Source organism: Apaloderma vittatum, unplaced genomic scaffold, assembly GCF_000703405.1.
Source record: "Apaloderma vittatum isolate BGI_N311 unplaced genomic scaffold, ASM70340v1 scaffold14237, whole genome shotgun sequence".
Classification (NCBI taxonomy): Eukaryota; Metazoa; Chordata; class Aves; order Trogoniformes; family Trogonidae; genus Apaloderma; species Apaloderma vittatum.
In genome coordinates this window covers 1-5,671 of record NW_009724640.1, presented here as the reverse complement: position 1 = coordinate 5,671, position 5,671 = coordinate 1, and positions in this window count along the sequence as shown.

Sequence of the window (5,671 nt, the reverse complement as noted above, 5' to 3'; positions counted from 1 at the left end):
CAGGAATGTATGCAGACTCTTCAGTACTTAGGTGTGAATCTGCCCCAGGCAACTCTGGCTGGCAGATCTTCTCTGGATTTTATGGATTTGACAGTTGTGACAGACATCCTGACGCTCTGCCACAGCTGATCTGTCAATAGCTGACAGCAATGCTGGAAAACAGGGACTGAACGGGCACCACCACTGAACCGTGACCTTCAATGGAGGGTTAGGTTCTTAAATTTGTCTCCTGTTCACTTGAAATATGAACAAATCATCTGAGCTGATCCCTTTACAGCAACTTACAACTGAGAATTTAGGCAAGAAAGGGAGTCCAGAAACTTAATCTTGTCATCTTCAACAAATGCAGGAAAAAGTTTACACCTGATTCAGGTGCAATCTACTTTGATGCACAGAATCATGGAATCTTCTATAGAATAGTTTCAGCTGGAAGAGACCTAGAAGATCATTGAGTCCAGCCTTTGTCCCAGCCCTATCAACCTACTAAACGATTCTCCCCAATGCAACATCCACCCATCTCCTGAACACCTCCAGGGACAGTGACTCAACCACCTCCCTGGGCAGCCTGTTCCAATGGCTGACAATCCCTTCAGTAAAGAAATTCTTCCTAATAACTAGCCTGAACCTCCCTTGGCGCAATTTGGATCCATTTCCCCTAGTCCTATCACTCTCCACTAGGGAGAACAGACCTCTATGGAATGGGGAAAATGTTATTACTCTCAACAAGAAGAGACTTTCCATCATCACAGTAGATTTATGAGGATAAATTAAAAAAAAAAGTACCGATTCCATTCTGCCTCTTGTTACTGCAGACCTTAGGTTTATGATTATGAGCTGGAGATTCAGTTTGGTAGTGCTAAATATTTCAGCGTCTTATTTTTCATGAAGATCACAACTAGCATACAGAATTAACCACAGATATGTGTTATTGGACTATTTTAATTCACAAAGAAATTTAAATTGTATCCTTATGAGAGCTATTTCATAAAATTCTTCTAATCTGACTCTAGAACTTTTATATCTATATCCTATCTTTCCCCACCCTATTTGATCACACATAAACTGGAATAAATTCCTAACAAAGACTTTTATGTGTTAGTAAATGAGGAGTCTTTTCCCAACCATCCAAAAAGCTCACTAAGGCATACGCTGACTGAAAAGTTCAGAACATGCCTGCAGCTCTGGGATCTCAGACCACACAATCATATTTAGTGGAAGCCAAAGAATGGCAAGCCCATTATTTTTACAGGGTGTGATCATTCCCCCACCTGCAGAGATGAAACTGTTGCTGTTAAGCCATATTAACTCCCTTTTAAAAGTATGTGGAAAAATACATGTGGTTTGTTGAGGTTTTTTAAATAAAAATGCAAATGGAACAAGGTCAAACACCAAACACTCTATCAGTGTTGTCTATTAGTACACTGTGCTCATGAAAATTAGAGCTGAAGACCTCCAGCGAGTATACTGAACCAGCAGTTACACATTAAAAACTGAGGTGTTTTCTTCATGCAGGGATTTACAACCAAGGGGAGAATTATTAAAGGCTATTTTTAGTCTGGTGACTAACTTTATTGCAACAAAAATGAAAATGTCTTCTCTAGAGGCAATTCAGAGGAGCTAAGATAGGTTCCTGCTCTGAAACATCCTCCAGAGAAGACTCTCTGCACTGATTAATGCAAAATGTTTGGCTTAGCTTAGCTGCTACCAAAAAAAAAAAAAAAGTTGTATTTTCTGCAGAAATTTCCAAGTCTATGGAAGCAACTAGAGCTTCGTGTAAGTGGTAGACCATATTCTTCACATGCTTCTCCCCCAACTTGAGGCCAGAGGGGAGCATCACCTGTGTTATGTACTCAGTTTTGGCTGTTGCCTGTTGTCTGGCCTCCTCCAACTGCAAGTGGGAGAAAGAAGGACCTGTTCGCAAGGCACTGAATCAAACTCTGTTTTAGACACCTAAATGAAATGTAGAAATTCACGCTTTTATTTCAAACTTCAAAGAAAGCTTTTCTATTTTTCCAGCTGTGTCAGTTTAATAAAAGCTGCTTTTTCACCACATGTATCTAACTCACCTCACTTTTTACTTTATCACAGCTGTAACAATGCTACAACTATCAGCTAGGATTGACCATGAAACACTTAGATATTGATGTGTGATAAAAAGTCCCATCCTGCGTAAGGAGTGGGTATTTAAGTACCAATAATGAGACTAGTTCCCACAGTCCAATATTTCTATAAGACAACAGTTAATAATAAGCTAGAACTGGCAGAATGGTACAGAACAGTGTTGACAAGGACCAGAGTTCATGGTCCAGCTTGGTATTCATCAAAGATTTTGATACTGAAGAGGGCTTTGATTTGTGCAAGGTCTGTCACAATTACAGATTTTAATTTATTTGCCTCTCCAGCCAAGACGGTTACAAGCTGTCTTGATCAAGACCTACAGGGACTAGCTCTAATAAAAGGCATACACACCTACCGCAGGATTGAGATGAGAGTCAGGCATTTAAATCCAAAATTGTAATCCTCGGCCAGCTGCCACCCAACCAGGAACATGTCTAAACGCAGAAGGCAGCTCCCTTTCATGTAACCTGCCCTCAGTATCTACAGTTTTATTTTGGTCATGCCCAGAACTGCCCTTGTTTGAGAAACTTGGCATCCTCCTCACATTTAAGCCCAGTCAGAATCCCCAAAGAATGGCAGAGAGTGCCTTAGACCCCTTAAAAGACGCTTTATGCACATCAGCAAAATAAAGCACTTCCCAAAACATGCTTTCTCAGGAGTGAGGCCAAATGCATTAACACACCTCAGACAGGCAAAAATTGATTTTGAGTCTCTCAAGTGTTGGATGACTTCTTCTAGCCCTCAGGCTATTGTGAAATGGTTTATGGCAGCAGTGCTTCCATGTAAAAGGAAATCACTCCTAGCTAGAGGTGGTGAGAAGGAAGGAATGTGAGGGAATCTCACCATCTTTTCTGGTGTAATTCCTCCTTTGAGGCAAGGAACAAACAGGCCAAATAGCAAACACATACATGAAAGTGTGGTCCTATATACTGGTGGTGAGTTCTGATCCAGCAGCTTGTAATTGAAAATACAGAAATCCTCCAGAAAATTGAGGTTGAGATGACCACCAGGAATCCTCCAGGACTACAAGTCTGTAAACCATGGAATGAGCAAAACGTTGGCCTGGATGTTAGAACGCAGCAGGGCAAGGACAGTAGCAGGACTGATAAAAGCTCACGACCAACAGTTCTGGCAGCTCAGGCTTTCATCCAGTGAAATATCCAAAAATGTGCATAAAAGGATGCACTTAAACAGTTGAACAGAAGACACTAGAAAAGCAGTGATCTTCCTCTCCTAAGCCTCAGGTTTCAAAGTGTTCTGCATAAGCCAGGCTCCTTGCTGACAGCCTCTGTTATCTAACAGCCTCGCTGCTGTTGAAACTATACATAAAGAATACAGTTTCTCAGGGCTGATTCTGATCTTGCTGACACTGGAATATATCAGGAGTATTGCTAATACGGTAAGTGGAATAATTACACAAGCTTAAAAAAAAGGGGGGGGCAGAAGGGAGGAGATGGTGAGGAGTGGAGGGAGAGGGAGTGTTTAATACAAGACAAAGACACTCAGTGAGCAGTCATGCACATTCAGTTCAGTTTCATGACTCATTTTCTGACAGTTTTTTGAGGAATTTTGTCCAATCTATTTGTTTTTCTTTTGGCTACTGGAAAGAAATGTTTCCTACCCATACCAAAACCTTTCTTCATCTCAAAATGGAAAGAACAGCTCAGAACTTGCACATACTTTGCCCCACGTTCAGTGCAAGTTCTCAGCTAAGGTAATCCTGAGGTTTGAAAGTTCAGACTTTGGAGCAACAACAACTTTTTTTAAACTAGGCATAAAATGCCTGAGGCTGGTGTGACAGAGGAAGAAGAAAGGCAGTGAAGTGGCCAAGCAAGGTGGCATATGGTCCCATTCAACAGCTGACCTGGGATACTAAAGGTGCAGCAAAGCTCTGTGGGAAGACAATTTGGGTGGCATTTCCGAGGCCAGCTTGGGTGCCTACAACCCCTGGCAGTTTTAGGCCACCCTTGGATAATCCATTCATAGTAACTGAGAAGGGGACCAGAGCCTCTGCACTTTCAGAAGTTTCCTGCAAGCCTTTACCAGGCTCTTTCCAGCTGAGTTGTACTCTTCCTCTTCCTCCGTGTGTAATGGGAGCTCCTCACAGACCTACGCCAAGTCTCTGGCTGTGAAGTTTGTGTTTTTCACACAACAGTGCAAGAGGCAATGGGCCATAGCTCTGGTCCTTTCCATCTCTGCAGATGCAATTTCCTCACTCTTACAACTTGGTAGTTCCCGTGCCGACATCGCTGCAGGCTGTCGTCTTGGTATTCAAGTGAGCACTTATAAGGTTCGTGAGATATGATGGTTTGTGTCAGTTTGTATGCAGCCTTTTCTGGGATTTGTCTCATAAATTGTAAAAATTCCACCAGCTTTCAATATTCAGCTAGCTGCAGCAGTGTTGCGGGATTCAGAAATTTCTTTTAAAGGGATCTGCAGAAACCATTCCAGGACCAATTCAGCATTCTGAATTAACAAACATATTTATATTTTTTTGTTCATCCTTAAGACATGCAGTAATACCGAATGTTAGGACAAAGTCTTCTGATTTATGAGAACGACACTGACTAATTGAAAAACTTTCCAAGGTATGAAAACAAAGAATTGTCTTGTGGTTTTTTTTCAGATGGGTTGAAAAATTGCAAATACTATGTCCTTCAATCCACCCATTCGATTCTACGTATACATGCAAATACTTGGACAGATGAAGATATTTTAATGATGGCCTAAGTGAATTATTGCACCAATAAAAAAGTTAGTTACTTTTAAAATTTACAACTAACTTGGAAAGTTGGAAAGCATCCATCCAAAGCATTTGTTCTAAAGTTTATGAGCAATATAAACTCTCAAAGAAAGTTCAGTGCTAACTGATGACCATATCAGTAACGCATCCATGTGGACAGCATTTCCAACAGGTGCATTTATTTACATCTGTGGAGCCTACATCTTAACTAGTGGCCTTTTTGAGGTCATCTCTCTGTTGAATTGTTAAAGCTAAATATACTGCAGTTAAGAATTTTCTACTTCTGTTGCTGCAATTCTGGGCTAAATGGCATAACACAAAGGTCACTATTTTTCTGTTAATGTTATAAATCTTTCACCATGATCTGGTTTCCTAACAGAAAACTGATGGCTATAAACACACACAGACAAAAAGGGCAAAATAAAACTCATAGTTTATAGTAGTGTAATTGTAACCTCAACCTGAAGAGTCCTGAATATAGGGATTAATTCTCATAGCTTCTGCACTAATGTATACCTCTACATTTACAAAGGACCTTGAGAATAGACCATGGCAAAATGTCAGTGTCCCACCTCCCCTCTTTAAAAGTAAATCCCAGTGGTCGCTATGCATGGCAGACATGCATGGGTCAGTGTCCTCCCGGGAAAAATATCGCACAGCTGAAGCGCAGGACTGTTAAATATTTGCATAGTTTTGAAATGAACCAGTTGAGAAGAATCTCTTTTTCTTCATCCCAAGGATGTCCAAGTTTCCATAATTGTTCCTGGGGCAGCAACAACTGTGTGTAAACTATTGTCAACGCCGGGGAGG